Genomic DNA, 16,402 nt, shown 5'->3' with positions numbered 1-16,402 from the left:
CTGGAGGCATTGAAGAAGGAGCTAACACGGAGCGATTCCGCTAGGCATGTGGGACTTGTGGATGCAGCCCTTAATTCGCTTAACAAGGATTCACGGGTGGTCAATCTGTTGAAATCAGAGCACTACATTTTGGCCACCGTGCTCGATCCTAGATTTAAAGCCTACCTTGGATCTCTCTTTCCGGCAGACACAGGTCTGCTGGGGTTGAAAGACCTGCTGGTGACAAAATTGTCAAGTCAAGCGGAACGCGACCTGTCAACATCTCCTCCTTCACATTCTCCCGCAACTGGGGGTGCGAGGAAAAGGCTCAGAATTCCGAGCCCACCCGCTGGCGGTGATGCAGGGCAGTCTGGAGCGACTGCTGATGCTGACATCTGGTCCGGACTGAAGGACCTGACAACGATTACGGACATGTCGTCTACTGTCACTGCATATGATTCTCTCAACATTGATAGAATGGTGGAGGATTATATGAGTGACCGCATCCAAGTAGGCACGTCACACAGTCCGTACTTATACTGGCAGGAAAAAGAGGCAATTTGGAGGCCCTTGCACAAACTGGCTTTATTCTACCTAAGTTGCCCTCCCACAAGTGTGTACTCCGAAAGAGTGTTTAGTGCCGCCGCTCACCTTGTCAGCAATCGGCGTACGAGGTTACATCCAGAAAATGTGGAGAAGATGATGTTCATTAAAATGAATTATAATCAATTCCTCCGCGGAGACATTGACCAGCAGCAATTGCCTCCACAAAGTACACAGGGAGCTGAGATGGTGGATTCCAGTGGGGACGAATTGATAATCTGTGAGGAGGGGGATGTACACGGTGATATATCGGAGGGTGAAGATGAGGTGGACATCTTGCCTCTGTAGAGCCAGTTTGTGCAAGGAGAGATTAATTGCTTCTTTTTTGGGGGGGGGTCCAAACCAACCCGTCATATCAGTCACAGTCGTGTGGCAGACCCTGTCACTGAAATGATGGGTTGGTTAAAGTGTGCATGTCCTGTTTTGTTTATACAACATAAGGGTGGGTGGGAGGGCCCAAGGATAATTCCATCTTGCACCTCTTTTTTCTTTTCTTTTTCTTTGCATCATGTGCTGATTGGGGAGGGTTTTTTGGAAGGGACATCCTGCGTGACACTGCAGTGCCACTCCTAGATGGGCCCGGTGTTTGTGTCGGCCACTAGGGTCGCTAATCTTACTCACACAGCTACCTCATTGCGCCTCTTTTTTTCTTTGCGTCATGTGCTGTTTGGGGAGGGTTTTTTGGAAGGGACATCCTGCGTGACACTGCAGTGCCACTCCTAGATGTGCCCGGTGTTTGTGTCGGCCACTAGGGTCGCTAATCTTACTCACACAGTCAGCTACCTCATTGCGCCTCTTTTTTTCTTTGCGTCATGTGCTGTTTGGGGAGGGTTTTTTGGAAGGGCCATCCTGCGTGACACTGCAGTGCCACTCCTAGATGGGCCCGGTGTTTGTGTCGGCCACTAGGGTCGCTAATCTTACTCACACAGCTACCTCATTGCGCCTCTTTTTTTCTTTGCGTCATGTGCTGTTTGGGGAGGGTTTTTTGGAAGGGCCATCCTGCGTGACACTGCAGTGCCACTCCTAGATGGGCCCGGTGTTTGTGTCGGCCACTAGGGTCGCTAATCTTACTCACACAGCTACCTCATTGCGCCTCTTTTTTTCTTTGCGTCATGTGCTGTTTGGGGAGGGTTTTTTGGAAGGGACATCCTGCGTGACACTGCAGTGCCACTCCTAGATGGGCCCGGTGTTTGTGTCGGCCACTAGGGTCGCTTATCTTACTCACACAGCGACCTCGGTGCAAATTTTAGGACTAAAAATAATATTGTGAGGTGTGATGTGTTCAGAATAGGCTGAAAATGAGTGTAAATTATGTTTTTTGAGGTTAATAATACTTTGGGATCAAAATTACCCCCAAATTCTATGATTTAAGCTGTTTTTTAGGGTTTTTTGAAAAAAACACCCGAATCCAAAACACACCCGAATCCGACAAAAATAATTCGGTGAGGTTTTGCCAAAACGCGTTCGAACCCAAAACACGGCCGCGGAACCGAACCCAAAACCAAAACACAAAACCCGAAAAATTTCAGGCGCTCATCTCTAGTTTATCTCCCGATAGAGAGAGCTCAGGGGCTCGTGACACTGGTCAGGAATCTATTAAAACCAAAACAGGTGTCAGTGCATCACTGCACTCGGGTCCTGGGAAGGAGGGTGGCATCATACGAGGCCATTCCCTTTGGCAGGTTCCATACGAGGATCTTCCAATGGGACTTACTGGACAAGTGGTCCGGATCACATCTTCAGATGCATCGGTTAATCACCCTATCCTCCAGAGCCAGGGTGTCTCTCCTGTGGTGGCTGCAGAGTGCTCACCTTCTCGAAGGTCGCAGATTCGGCATTCAGGACTGGGTCCTGGTGACCACGGATGCAAGCCTCCGAGGGTGGGGGGCAGTCACACAGGGAAGAAATTTCCAAGAGCTGTGGTCAAGGCAGGAAACTTGCCTTCACATCAATATCCTGGAACTAAGGGCCATATACAACGCCCTAAGTCAAGCGAAGACCCTGCTTCGTGACCAGCCGGTTCTGAGTCAGTCAGACAATGTCACCACAGTGGCTCATGTAAACCGCCTAGGCGGCACAAGAAGCAGAGTGGCGATGGTAGAACCCACCAGAATTCTTCGCTGGGCGGAGAATCACGTAAGCGCACTGCCAGCAGTGTTCATTCCGGGAGTGGACAACTGGGAAGCAGACTTTCTCAGCAGGCACGACCTCCACCCGGGAGAGTGGGGACTTCATCAAGAAGTATTCGCGCAGCTTGTAGGTCGGTGGGAACTGCCACAGGTGGACATGATGGCATCCCGCCTCAACAAAAAGCCACAGAGGTATTGCGCCAGGTCAAGAGACTCTCAGGCGATAGCTGTAGACACACTGGTGACACCGTGGATGTTCCAGTCGGTTTATGTGTTTCCTCCTTTTCCTCTCTTACCCAAGGTGCTGAGAATCATAAGGAAAAGAGGAGTGAGAACAATACTCATTGTTCCGGATTGGCCAAGAAGGACTTGGTATCCAGAGCTGCAAGAAATGCTCACAGAGGACCCATGGCCTCTGCCTCTAGGGCAGGATCTGTTGCAGCAGGGACCTTGTATGTTCCAAGACTTACCGCAGCTGCGTTTGACGGCATGGCGGTTGGACGCCGGATCCTAGTAGAAAATAGGGATTCCGGCTGAGGTTATTCCTACGCTGATAAGGGCTAGGACGGACGTGACGGCTAAACATTATCACCGTATACGTCGAAAATATGTTGCTGGGTGTGAGGCCAGGAATGCCTCTACAGAGGAAGTCCAGCTGGGCCATTTCCTTCACTTCCTACAGTCGGGAGTGACTTTGGGCCTAGAATTGGGGTCCATTAAGGTCCAGATTTCGGCCCGATCCATTTTCTTCATACAAAAACTAGCTTCTCTACCTGAAGTTCAGACGTTTGTAAAGGGAGTGCTGCATATTCAGCCCCTTTTTTGTGCCATCAGTGGCACCTTGGGATCTTAACGTGGTGTTGAGTTTCCTGAAATCTCACTGGTTTGAGCCGCTTAAGACCGTGGAGTTAAAATATCTCACGTGAAAAGTGGTCAAAAATTGGCGGCTTTGTCATGTAAAAGCCCCTATCTGGTTTTCCATAAGGACAGGGCAGAATTACGGAGTCGTCTGCAATTTCTGCCAAAGGTGGTGTCATCTTTTCATGTGAACCAACCTATTGTGGTGCCTGCGGCTACTCGTGACTTGGAGGATTCCAAGTTACTAGATGTAGTCAGGGCTTTGAAGATTTATGTAGCCAGATTGGCTGGAGTCAGGAAACCTGACTCGCTGTTTATCCTGTATGCATCCAACAAGCTGGGTGCTCCTGCTTCAAAGCAAACTATTGCTCGCTGGATCTGTAACACGATTCAGCAGGCTCATTCTGCGGCTGGCTTGCCGCCTCCAAAATCAGTAAAAGCCCATTCCACAAGGAAGGTGGGCTCTTCTTGGGCGGCTGCCCGAGGGGTCTCGGCATTACAACTTTGCCGAGCAGCTACTTGGTCGGGTTCAAACACTTTTGCAAAGTTCTACAAGTTTGATACCCTGGCTGAGGAGGACCTTGTGTTTGCTCATTCGGTGCTGCAGAGTCATCCGCACTCTCCCGCCCGTTTGGGAGCTTTGGTATAATCCCCATGGTCCTTACGGAGTCCCCAGCATCCACTAGGACGTTAGAGAAAATAAAATTTTACTCACCGGTAAATCTATTTCTCGTAGTCCGTAGTGGATGCTGGGCGCCCGTCCCAAGTGCGGACTTCTTTTGCAATACTTGTATATAGTTATTGCTTACATAAGGGTTATGTTATGGTTGCATCAGGTTTGTCTGATGCTCTGTTGTTGTTCATACTGTTGACTGGGTATGTTATCACAAGTTATACGGTGTGATTGGTGTGGCTGGTATAAGTCTTACCCTGGATTCCAAAATCGTTTCCTTGTAATGTCAGCTCTTCCGGGCACAGTTTCCTTAACTGAGGTCTGGAGGAGGGGCATAGAGGGAGGAGCCAGTGCACACCAGTAGTACTAAATCTTTCTTAGAGTGCCCAGTCTCCTGCGGAGCCTGTCTATTCCCCATGGTCCTTGCGGAGTCCCCAGCATCCACTACGGACTACGAGAAATAGATTTACCGGTGAGTAAAATCTTATTTATACCACACAGTAGTGTCACTTATACACGTTATACCACACAGTAGTACCTCTTATACACATTATGCCATGGTAAAGCCCCAGACACACATTATGCCAGTTATAACCCCTTATACACATTACGCCAGCTAGAACCCCTTATACACATTATGCCAGGTAGAACCGCTTAAACACATTACATCAGATATAACCTCTTATACAAATTAGGCCAGGTAGAGAGAGATAGAGAGAGAGGGGTGAAGACAAGAGGGAGAGAGAGAGAGAGGGGGTGGGGGTGTGAAGACGAGAGAGACAGAGAGTCAGCCAGGGAAGTATACACCTGTACTCACCCTGGCAGGGGTCCAGCACACAGAATTCATATCCCCTGGCTGATAGTAGGCTTTTCTAGGCTGCTCCTGTCTCGCTGCAGTGCTCCTCCTCAGGGCCAGGGGATCAGGCTGCCAGTCTATGCACTGGGTGCTTGTGGGCAGGCGGCCATGTGTAGTAGTACCATGTGCCGTCGCCCAATGCTGCTGTTGCTACTCCATCTTCTCTCCCCCTCAGCTGCTCCCAAAATTCCCTGCGCAATGCAACCACTCCAGCAGTCTAGGAAGGTGGGCGGGAAGAACGCACCAGAAGCAGCACTGTGTGACGGATGGATGCAATACATATGACTGTAGACAGGAGGGTGTGGTGACTGCGGTCAATCCCTCAGGCTGCAGCGCCCTTTGGTGCCTGCTTGCCCACCCCTAGATCCGTCACTGAGCCCCTTCAGGGACAAATGCAGGATTTTTAGGAGGGGGTTTCCAGATATATATTATTTATTTATTTATTACCAGTTATTTATATAGCGCACACATATTCCGCAGCGCTTTACAGAGAATATTTGCTCATTCACATCAGTCCCTGCCCCAGTGGAGCTTACAATCTATATTCCCTACCATATGTACACGCAGACACATTCACGCCTAGGGTAATTTTGTTGAGAGCCAATTAACCTACCAGTATATTTTTGGATTGTGGGAGGAAACCGGAGTACCCGGAGGAAACCCACGCAAGTACGGGGAGAATATACAAACTCCACACAGTTTGGGCCATGGTGGAAATCGAACCCATGACCTTAGTGCTACACACACACATATATACAGTATATATCCATATATGGCTGTATATACATGGCTTCCGTGTGTGTGTGTGTGTGTGTGTGTGTGTGTGTGTGTGTGTATATATATATATATATATATATATATATGAAAAAAGTTTCCCAAAGGAGCTTGCACTAGTGCTCTGGTATATAACAGTATAAAATGTACTTAAAAAAGAAGAATTTATTTTTCTTAAAAGTACAATACATAAAATTGTTTTAATCTTCAGATTACATTCAATAATACTTTATACATGAGATGATAGAAAACAATGTTCCATTCTAGTCATATAACATTATGACAGTGACTCTTTATTTGAAGAACGCAATTGTTGTCTCAAAAACCAAACGCGTTTTGTCCAGCGGACTTCATCAGGGGCTTTATAATCAAGAGACTTCAATACAGATAATCAGCATATTAAATCTTCGATAAGTAGACACATTATCAGATAAAATTCACCTCACGAATTATCACTTCGCTTATTCAAAGGCTCATAAGACAATTAATTCCCAGGATTGGGCAAAAATGTTTTTACAAAGAGTAGTACAAATGACTGTCGCAATGCCTCTCTGTAGTTCACACTGTTCCAATCAGCTGAGGCCCTGAGGAAGGGGTTGTGCCCCGAAACATGTCGGTCGATTAAAGCTGACCTTTTTCATTTTGCTTATGAAGTCTGTCTGAGTGCCGCCTTTATTCCACAATAATACATGGAGGATCTGTTCCCCTGGGAAGGCACCGCAGCACATTACCTAGTTTCAGACGAGTGCCGGGACTCTTGCAAGTATATATATATATATATATATATATATAGATAATCACAGGCTAGATAGGTGGCACTCCCGGGACTTGTAATCCAAACATACACTGGAAACCAGGTAAAGCTACGTTTCGATTTAATGAAAATCTTCGTCAGGCATAAAAAACATACAAGTAATAACATACCTTTATAGGAAGAATGCACCGTGCTCGTGAAGTGGCCGGACAGCTGCCGGAAGTCGTCATTACGTCATCAGTTCGATACCATCTATTGACAGACGTGTGACGTGTGAAAGAGTGAGACAGGATAGACCCGTTGCCAAGGCAACCCTAACAACAAGGACAATCAAATAGGCTTATAGGGATATTCATTGAAAGGAGGTTAAATTCCTTAATAATAACAGATACCAATATGTTATTGTAGTTTAAACTGCAATAAGGGTTAGAGCTATAATTACTGATTAGAGAATTCATATAGATAAGTAGAAACTGAGCCTAAATGAAACAATTAAGAGACATCGTCTCATTTAGTCCGTGGGGGGCTACTGTGTTCAAACGATAAATCCAGCGGGCCTCAAGCTGTAATAGGGCTCTTGCTCTGTCACCTCCCCGTTTGGACTCCGTGATTTGGTCAAGCATTTTGTAACGTAGCGAGGACAACGTGTGTCTCGCTGTTTTGAAGTGCTTAGCCACTGGTTGGTCTATTTGCTTTCCTTCTAATATGAGTTTGATGGCACTCCTATGTTGTGCCATTCTTTCTCGGAACTGGCAGGTAGTTTTTCCGATATAAAGTAAGCCGCAGGGGCACCGGATACTGTAAATAACATATTTGGAAGTGCAAGTTAGAACTTTGTTAATTTTAATTCTCTCCCCAGAATGCGGATGTGTAATGAAGTCTCCTGTTTCCAGATACAGACACGTTGTGCATCCCAGGCACTTGTAATTGCCGGGTTTTTTACTCAAAAAATGTGAGGTTGTGCTAGGTGTAGAATTCGAAATGTCCGTGTGGATAACTCGGTCTTTGATGTTACGTCCCCGTGTGTAACATGGTAGCAATGGAGTTTCTTTAAAAGTTGGTAAATCACGGTCATTCTGTATCATCGGCCAGAATCTTTTTGTGCAAGCAATCAGGTGATTAGAGGCTGTAGAAAAAGAGTTAACATATGTAATGGGTTGTACAGGTGTGTTTTTCCTATTTTCCAAGATGCTCTTCATTTTAGGAGCATTCATGGCTCTCTGCCTAGCTTTTATTAAAAGGGAATTGGGGTATCCCCTTTGTAGGAATTTTTTGTCATGATGTTCATCTGATGCAGTTCATCTTCCTGGTTGCTGCATATTCGCCGGACTCTTAGATATTGAGAGTACGGGAGCCCCTTCTTCAATGGGGCTGGATGGTGGCTGGAGGCTAGCAGTAGGTTACGAAAATGGCAAACTACAAACATCCCTGTACAGTAAACCAACGGATTGCAACAACCTACTGCTAGCCTCCAGCCACCATCCAGCCCCATTGAAGAAGGGGCTCCCGTACTCTCAATATCTAAGAGTCCGGCGAATATGCAGCAACCAGGAAGATGAACTTCATCAGATGAACATCATGACAAAAAAATTCCTACAAAGGGGATACCCCAATTCCCTTTTAATAAAAGCTAGGCAGAGAGCCATGAATGCTCCTAAAATGAAGAGCATCTTGGAAAATAGGAAAAACACACCTGTACAACCCATTACATATGTTAACTCTTTTTCTACAGCCTCTAATCACCTGATTGCTTGCACAAAAAGATTCTGGCCGATGATACAGAATGACCGTGATTTACCAACTTTTAAAGAAACTCCATTGCTACCATGTTACACACGGGGACGTAACATCAAAGACCGAGTTATCCACACGGACATTTCGAATTCTACACCTAGCACAACCTCACATTTTTTGAGTAAAAAACCCGGCAATTACAAGTGCCTGGGATGCACAACGTGTCTGTATCTGGAAACAGGAGACTTCATTACACATCCGCATTCTGGGGAGAGAATTAAAATTAACAAAGTTCTAACTTGCACTTCCAAATATGTTATTTACAGTATCCGGTGCCCCTGCGGCTTACTTTATATCGGAAAAACTACCTGCCAGTTCAGAGAAAGAATGGCACAACATAGGAGTGCCATCAAACTCATATTAGAAGGAAGGCAAATAGACCAACCAGTGGCTAAGCACTTCAAAACAGCGAGACACACGTTGTCCTCGCTACGTTACAAAATGCTTGACCAAATCACGGAGTCCAAACGGGGAGGTGACAGAGCAAGAGCCCTATTACAGCTTGAGGCCCGCTGGATTTATCGTTTGAACACAGTAGCCCCCCACGGACTAAATGAGACGATGTCTCTTAATTGTTTCATTTAGGCTCAGTTTCTACTTATCTATATGAATTCTCTAATCAGTAATTATAGCTCTAACCCTTATTGCAGTTTAAACTACAATAACATATTGGTATCTGTTATTATTAAGGAATTTAACCTCCTTTCAATGAATATCCCTATAAGCCTATTTGATTGTCCTTGTTGTTAGGGTTGCCTTGGCAACGGGTCTATCCTGTCTCACTCTTTCACACGTCACACGTCTGTCAATAGATGGTATCGAACTGATGACGTAATGACGACTTCCGGCAGCTGTCCGGCCACTTCACGAGCACGGTGCATTCTTCCTATAAAGGTATGTTATTACTTGTATGTTTTTTATGCCTGACGAAGATTTTCATTAAATCGAAACGTAGCTTTACCTGGTTTCCAGTGTATGTTTGGATTACAAGTCCCGGGAGTGCCACCTATCTAGCCTGTGATTATCTCTGCATATTTGCTTCGGAGGGCACCGGGCAAAATATTTATCTGCTATCTACAAGGAGTGCCGAACACCATTCTATTTGATTAAAATAAGCTCCTGCAAGAGCTGTTAAGGCACCCGACATCTTGCTAAAGTGGACGCTGGCTACAGCATCCTAAGTCGGACATCTCTTCCTTGTTTTCACCGTTGGTGATTACACACGGTGTGTGGGCTTTTCTCACTGCCATGGACACCCTACACGAGGACTCAACTGGCTTTCGCAATCTCAACCTACTAGTGGGAGATACCTTATCCTTATCGGACCTAGATGCCGAACGCATCCTGATTAAAGACAAATTTGTTACTGCTAAGGGAATCGATACACCTGAGAACATCTACATTCAGTTACTCAGGTTAAAGAAACGGGAGATAGATTTCTACCTCCACGGAGTGACTTTATCGGATTATTTTAGAGATAAAAAAATCCCGCGGGGCTTTAGGATCAGGAACATGCCCACAATAGGCCGCCATAACTCGGACTTTTGCCGCAGATGGGTAGCGGTCCTAAATAAAGCTTCATTTGACTTGATACTCCTCGTCATCGAGGAATCTACAAGAGAACTCAATTCAATCAAGGAGAAAATCAAGATTCTGGAATCGACCTCCATGCCGACACTAATCGCAGCTGACGACGGTGATTGGCTTAACAAACTATCGTCTCAAGTTGACAAATATCGCCTAGATCTAATCAAATTTAAAACTAACAAACTAGCAACTGTGACCCGAGATTACGAGGAGAATAAAGTATATACCTGGGCCACCAACTCCTCAACAGGGACCCGCCATTTTCGACCAAGACACCAACGAGGTCAAAGGAGATTTCCACTGGAGACTGATGCATCCAGCGGAACCTCACAGAGTGATCAGGACACCACGTCATCCAGCAGAAAAAAATCCACTAAACACATCCCTTTAGGGATACGAACACGGGCGCAGAGGGACACAGGAGGAGAAACAGAACCAGACGAGGAGGCCAATGCCAAAGGCAAATCAAAAAAGACCACAAAAAGCAAGAAATAATTCATAATCTGTCATCAAGGATCCTGACAACTCCTGAGACCAAGGTCCTACAACGTGGCCTCAATTTTGTTCCTACCAATCAATTTGACGGCTTTAAAAGCCGAATAGACCTTACCCGTCTAAATAGACAATTACGTTTGAAGGAACATTTTGGCAAATCCCCTCCATCAAACGAGACAGGACGTAAATGTCCCGTACGTCCCAAATCATCCTTTGACCCTGTGTCCACTAATACCACCATTAAGGTCTTTACCAGGACCCTATTAGGAGACATAGAATTATTAGAGAAAAATCCCCTACAAATCCGGCACAACATTTCTAGAGAGGAATCTAAAGCCTTAAAAGATCTGGCCTCCTATACAGACATCACTATATGCCCCGCCGACAAGGGGGGCGGTATAGTGATTCAGGACATAAGTGATTACAAACTTGAGGCTTACAGACATTTGGATGATCCCAATGTCTATACCAAACTCAAGAAGGATCCAACCGATGAATTTCTCCAACAGCTGCAAGAGTTACTGACCAATGCCCTTCATCACGGCATAATAGATTCAGACACCAAAAGGGCTCTTCTTAATACTACCCCCATGGTCCCACTCTTTAATCTTATCCCTAAACTACACAAAAATAGATTCCATCCTCCAGGACGGCTGATAATTTCGGCACGTAATTCCTTATTTTACAATGTATCTCGATACATAGATTTTTACATGCAACCAGTAGTGCAAAATCAGAATCATTATCTTAAAGACAACAGCATGTTCCTAGAAAAACTCAGGAACCTGAATGATCTTCCCCACCCTTTATGGCTCTGTACTTGTGATGTCAGCAGCTTATACACTAACATCCCCCATAATAGGGGACTTCAAGCGGTTCAAACTTTAATTTCAAACAATCCCCACTATGATGGTCCGGAAATCACGTTTTTTCTTACACTATTAGAAATGACCCTCACAAAAAATTATTTTTTGTTTAACAATGAGTTCTACCTTCAAGAACTCGGCTGTGCAATGGGTTCTGCGGCCGCTCCAGTATATGCCAATGCCTTCATGTTTACTGTGGAACAGAATCTATTCTTCGATGTAGAGGAGTATAGAGGCAAGATAGCCTTCTATACTCGCTACATCGACGACATCTTTATCATATGGACAGGATCTAAACATCAATTTGTGTCTATGATGGAAGAAGTAAACACACGAGACACCAATATCAAATTCACGTATGAGATCCAAGAACACAATATACACTTCTTAGATGTCAACGTCAGTCACGAAAATGGCAAACTACAAACATCCCTGTACAGTAAACCAACGGATTGCAACAACCTACTGCTAGCCTCCAGCCACCATCCAGCCCCATTGAAGAAGGGGCTCCCGTACTCTCAATATCTAAGAGTCCGGCGAATATGCAGCAACCAGGAAGATGAACTTCATCAGATGAACATCATGACAAAAAAATTCCTACAAAGGGGATACCCCAATTCCCTTTTAATAAAAGCTAGGCAGAGAGCCATGAATGCTCCTAAAATGAAGAGCATCTTGGAAAATAGGAAAAACACACCTGTACAACCCATTACATATGTTAACTCTTTTTCTACAGCCTCTAATCACCTGATTGCTTGCACAAAAAGATTCTGGCCGATGATACAGAATGACCGTGATTTACCAACTTTTAAAGAAACTCCATTGCTACCATGTTACACACGGGGACGTAACATCAAAGACCGAGTTATCCACACGGACATTTCGAATTCTACACCTAGCACAACCTCACATTTTTTGAGTAAAAAACCCGGCAATTACAAGTGTCTGGGATGCACAACGTGTCTGTATCTGGAAACAGGAGACTTCATTACACATCCGCATTCTGGGGAGAGAATTAAAATTAACAAAGTTCTAACTTGCACTTCCAAATATGTTATTTACAGTATCCGGTGCCCCTGCGGCTTACTTTATATCGGAAAAACTACCTGCCAGTTCCGAGAAAGAATGGCACAACATAGGAGTGCCATCAAACTCATATTAGAAGGAAAGCAAATAGACCAACCAGTGGCTAAGCACTTCAAAACAGCGAGACACACGTTGTCCTCGCTACGTTACAAAATGCTTGACCAAATCACGGAGTCCAAACGGGGAGGTGACAGAGCAAGAGCCCTATTACAGCTTGAGGCCCGCTGGATTTATCGTTTGAACACACGGACTAAATGAGACGATGTCTCTTAATTGTTTCATTTAGGCTCAGTTTCTACTTATCTATATGAATTCTCTAATCAGTAATTATAGCTCTAACCCTTATTGCAGTTTAAACTACAATAACATATTGGTATCTGTTATTATTAAGGAATTTAACCTCCTTTCAATGAATATCCCTATAAGCCTATTTGATTGTCCTTGTTGTTAGGGTTGCCTTGGCAACGGGTCTATCCTGTCTCACTCTTTCACACGTCACACGTCTGTCAATAGATGGTATCGAACTGATGACGTAATGACGACTTCCGGCAGCTGTCCGGCCACTTCGCGAGCACGGTGCATTCTTCCTATAAAGGTATGTTATTACTTGTATGTTTTTTATGCCTGACGAAGATTTTCATTAAATCGAAACGTAGCTTTACCTGGTTTCCAGTGTATGTTTGGATTACAAGTCCCGGGAGTGCCACCTATCTAGCCTGTGATTATCTCTGCATATTTGCTTCGGAGGGCACCGGGCAAAATATTTATCTGCTATCTACAAGGAGTGCCGAACACCATTCTATTTGATATATATATATATATATATATATATATATATATAAAGGAGATGCGTGGACCGGCACTCCCACTGCTAGGAAAAAAACGTGCCCCGGTGCCCTCTGGTACGGATGAGTTAAACGAAAGGCGGTGAAGCAATCAGCGGCACTCAGGGTCTTGTTACAGCAAACAAATGTATTGAAGAATCACTGCATGAAACCAATGGTTTATATATATATATATATATACATACACAAGAACAGAAGAGGCAGCACTCCCAGATTAGTACACTGTGAAAATGTGTTTTCACATTGTACTAATATGGGAGTGCCGCCTCTTCTGTTCTTGTCTGCACATAGGGCCAGCAAATCCTGGGAAGATACACCAGTAAGTTTTGCCAGCAAAGGATTACGCTGCCCTGGGTGAGTGCCAGGTTGGGAAATTCGTATGTATGTATATGGGTGGTCTACAGTATGCCGGCTGTCGGGATCCCGGCGCTTAGTATACCGGCGCCGGAATCCCGACAGCCGGCATACCAACGCTTATTCTCCCTCGTGGGGGTCCACGACCCCCCTAGAGGGAAAATAAAATAGTGTGGCGCGCGTAGCGCGCCACCATGTCTGCAGCGTGGCGAGCGCAGAGAGCCCGCAAGAGGCTCATTTGCGCCCGCCACACTGTCGGTATGCCGGCGGTCGGGCTCCCGGCGCCGGTATGCTGGTTACCGGGAGCCCGACCGCCGGCATACCATGCTACACCCATGTATATATGTATGTGTATATATATATATATATATATATATATATATATATACTGTATATTAGAGATGTGCAGCAGGCATTTTTCGGGTTTTGTGTTTTGGTTTTGGATTCGATTCCGCGGGGTCGTGTTTTGGATTCGGACGCGTTTTGGCAAAACCTCCCTTAAGAATTTTTGTCGGATTCGGGTGTGTTTTGAATTCAGGTGTTTTTTTTTTAAAAAGACCCTCAAAAACAGCTTAAATCATAGAATTTGGGGGTAATTTTGATCCTATATTATTATTAACCTCAATAACCATAATTTCCACTCATTTCCAGTCTATTCTGAACACCTCACAATATTATTTTTAGTCCTAAAATTTGCACCGAGGTCGCTGGATGACTAAGCTAAGCGACCCAAGTGGGCGGCACAAACACCTGGCCCATCTAGGAGTGGCACTGCAGTGTGAGACAGGATGGCACTTAAAAAATAGTCCCCAAACAGCACATGATGCAAAGATAAATTAAAAAAAAAAAATAGAGGTGCAGGATGGAATTGTCCTTGGGCCCTCCCATCCACCCTTATGTTGTATAAACAGGACATGCACACTTTAACAAACCCATCATTTCAGAGACAGGGTCTGCCACACGACTGTGGCTGAAATGATTGGTTGGTTTGGGCCCCCACCAAAAAAGAAGCAATCAATCTCTCCTTGCACAAACTGGCTCTACAGAGGCAAGATGTCCACCTCCTCCTTATCGTCCGATTCCTCACCCCTTTCACTGTGTACATCCCACTCCTCACAGAGTATTAATTCGTCCCCACTAGAATCCACCATCACAGGTCCCTGTGTACTTTCTGGAGGCAATTGCTGGTAAATGTCTCCAAGGAGGAATTGATTATAATTCATTTTGATGAACATCATCTTCTCCACATTTTCCGGAAGTACCCTCCTACGCCAATCGCTGACAAGGTTACCGGCTGCACTAAACACTCATTCGGAGTACACACTGGAGGGGGGGTGGGGGGAAACTTAGGTAAAATAAAGCCAGTTTGTGCAAGGGCCTCCAAATTGCCTCTTTTTCCTGCCAGTATACGTACGGACTGTCTGACATGCCTACTTGGATGCTGTCACTCATATAATCCTTCACCATTCTTTCAATGGTGACAGAATCATATGCAGTGACAGTAAACGACATGTTAGTAATCGTTGGCAGGTCCTTCAGTCCGGACCAGATGTCAGCTATCGCTCCTGACTGCCCTGCATCACTGCCAGCGGGTGGTTTTGGAAATGTTATCCTTTTCCTGGCAGCTCCAGTGGCTGGAGAAAATGAAGGAGGAGCTGTTGGCGGGTCACGTTCCGCTTGACTTGACAATTGTCTCACCAGCAGGTCTTTGAACATCTGCAGACTTGTGTCTGCCAGAAAGAGAGATACAACGTAGGCTTTAAACTTAGGATCGAGCACGGTGGCCAAAATGTAGTGCTCTGATTTCAACAGATTGACCACCCGTGAATCCTGGTTAAGCGAATGAAGGGCTCTATCCACAAGTCCCACATGCCTAGCGGAATCGCTCCGTTTTAGCTCCTCCTTCAATCTCTCCAGCTGCTTCTGCAAAAGCCTGATGAGGGGAATGAGCTGACTCAGGCTGGCAATGTCTTAACTGACTTCACGTGTGGCAAGTTCAAAGGGTTGGAGAACCTTGCACGTTGAAATCATTCTCCACTGCGCTTGAGTCAGGTGCATTCCCCCTCCTTTGCCTATATCGTAGGCAGATGTATAGGCTTGAATGGCCTTTTGATGCTCCTCCATCCTCTGAAGCATATAGAGGGTTGAATTCCACCTCGTTACCACCTCTTGCTTCAGCTGATGACAGGGCATGTTCAGGAGTGTTTGCTGGTGCTCCAGTCTTCGTCACGCGGTGGATGAATGCCGAAAGTGGCCCGCAATTCTTTGGGCCACCGACAGCATCTCCTGCACGCCCCTGACGTTTTAAAAAAAATTCTGCACCACCAAATTTATTGCATGTGCAAAACATGGGATGTGCTGGAACTTGCCCACATGTAATGCACGCACAATATTGGTGGCGTTGTCCGATGTCACAAATCCCCAGGAGAGTCCAATTGGGGTAAGCCAATCTGCGATGATGTTCCTCAGTTTCCGTAAGAGGTTGTCAGCTGTGTGCCTCTTATGGAAAGCGGTGATAAAAAGCGTAGCCTGCCTAGGAATGAGTTAGCGTTTGCGAGATGCTGCTACTGGTGCCGTTGCTGCTGTTGTTGCTGCGGGAGGCAATACATCTACCCAGTGGGCTGTCACAGTCATATAGTCCTTAGTCTGCCCTGCTCCACTTGTCCACATGTCCGGGGTTAAGTGGACAGTGGGTACAACTGCATTTTTTAGGACACTGGTGAGTCTTTTTCTGACGTCTGTGTACATT

General features: G+C 45.5%; 1 protein-coding gene and 1 long non-coding RNA gene across 10 annotated transcripts in view; one reads left to right on the top strand and one right to left on the bottom strand.

The window, feature by feature from the left end:
- Nucleotides 1-16,402, top strand: part of LOC134933075 (uncharacterized) — a 181,961-nt gene that overhangs the window by 110,076 nt on the left and 55,483 nt on the right. For 2 of the 8 annotated variants that reach the window (XR_010179593.1, XM_063928024.1), the window contains exons 2-3: nucleotides 9,171-9,314; nucleotides 12,906-13,049. The exons of 4 other annotated variants lie outside the window; for them this stretch is intronic. The gene's annotated coding sequence lies outside the window, so the exon portion shown is untranslated. The remainder of the gene's footprint in view (nucleotides 1-9,170; nucleotides 9,315-12,905; nucleotides 13,050-16,402) is intronic. 2 more of the 8 variants (XM_063928025.1, XM_063928026.1) reach the window with 2 other exon arrangements.
- LOC134933077 (uncharacterized) overlaps nucleotides 1-16,402 on the bottom strand; it is a 108,697-nt gene that overhangs the window by 56,362 nt on the left and 35,933 nt on the right. The window lies entirely within an intron of this gene.

The sequence above is a fragment of the Pseudophryne corroboree genome, chromosome 6 (assembly GCF_028390025.1).
Source record: "Pseudophryne corroboree isolate aPseCor3 chromosome 6, aPseCor3.hap2, whole genome shotgun sequence".
Lineage (NCBI taxonomy): Eukaryota > Metazoa > Chordata > Amphibia > Anura > Myobatrachidae > Pseudophryne > Pseudophryne corroboree.
This window is presented reverse-complemented; position numbering and strand designations above follow the sequence as displayed.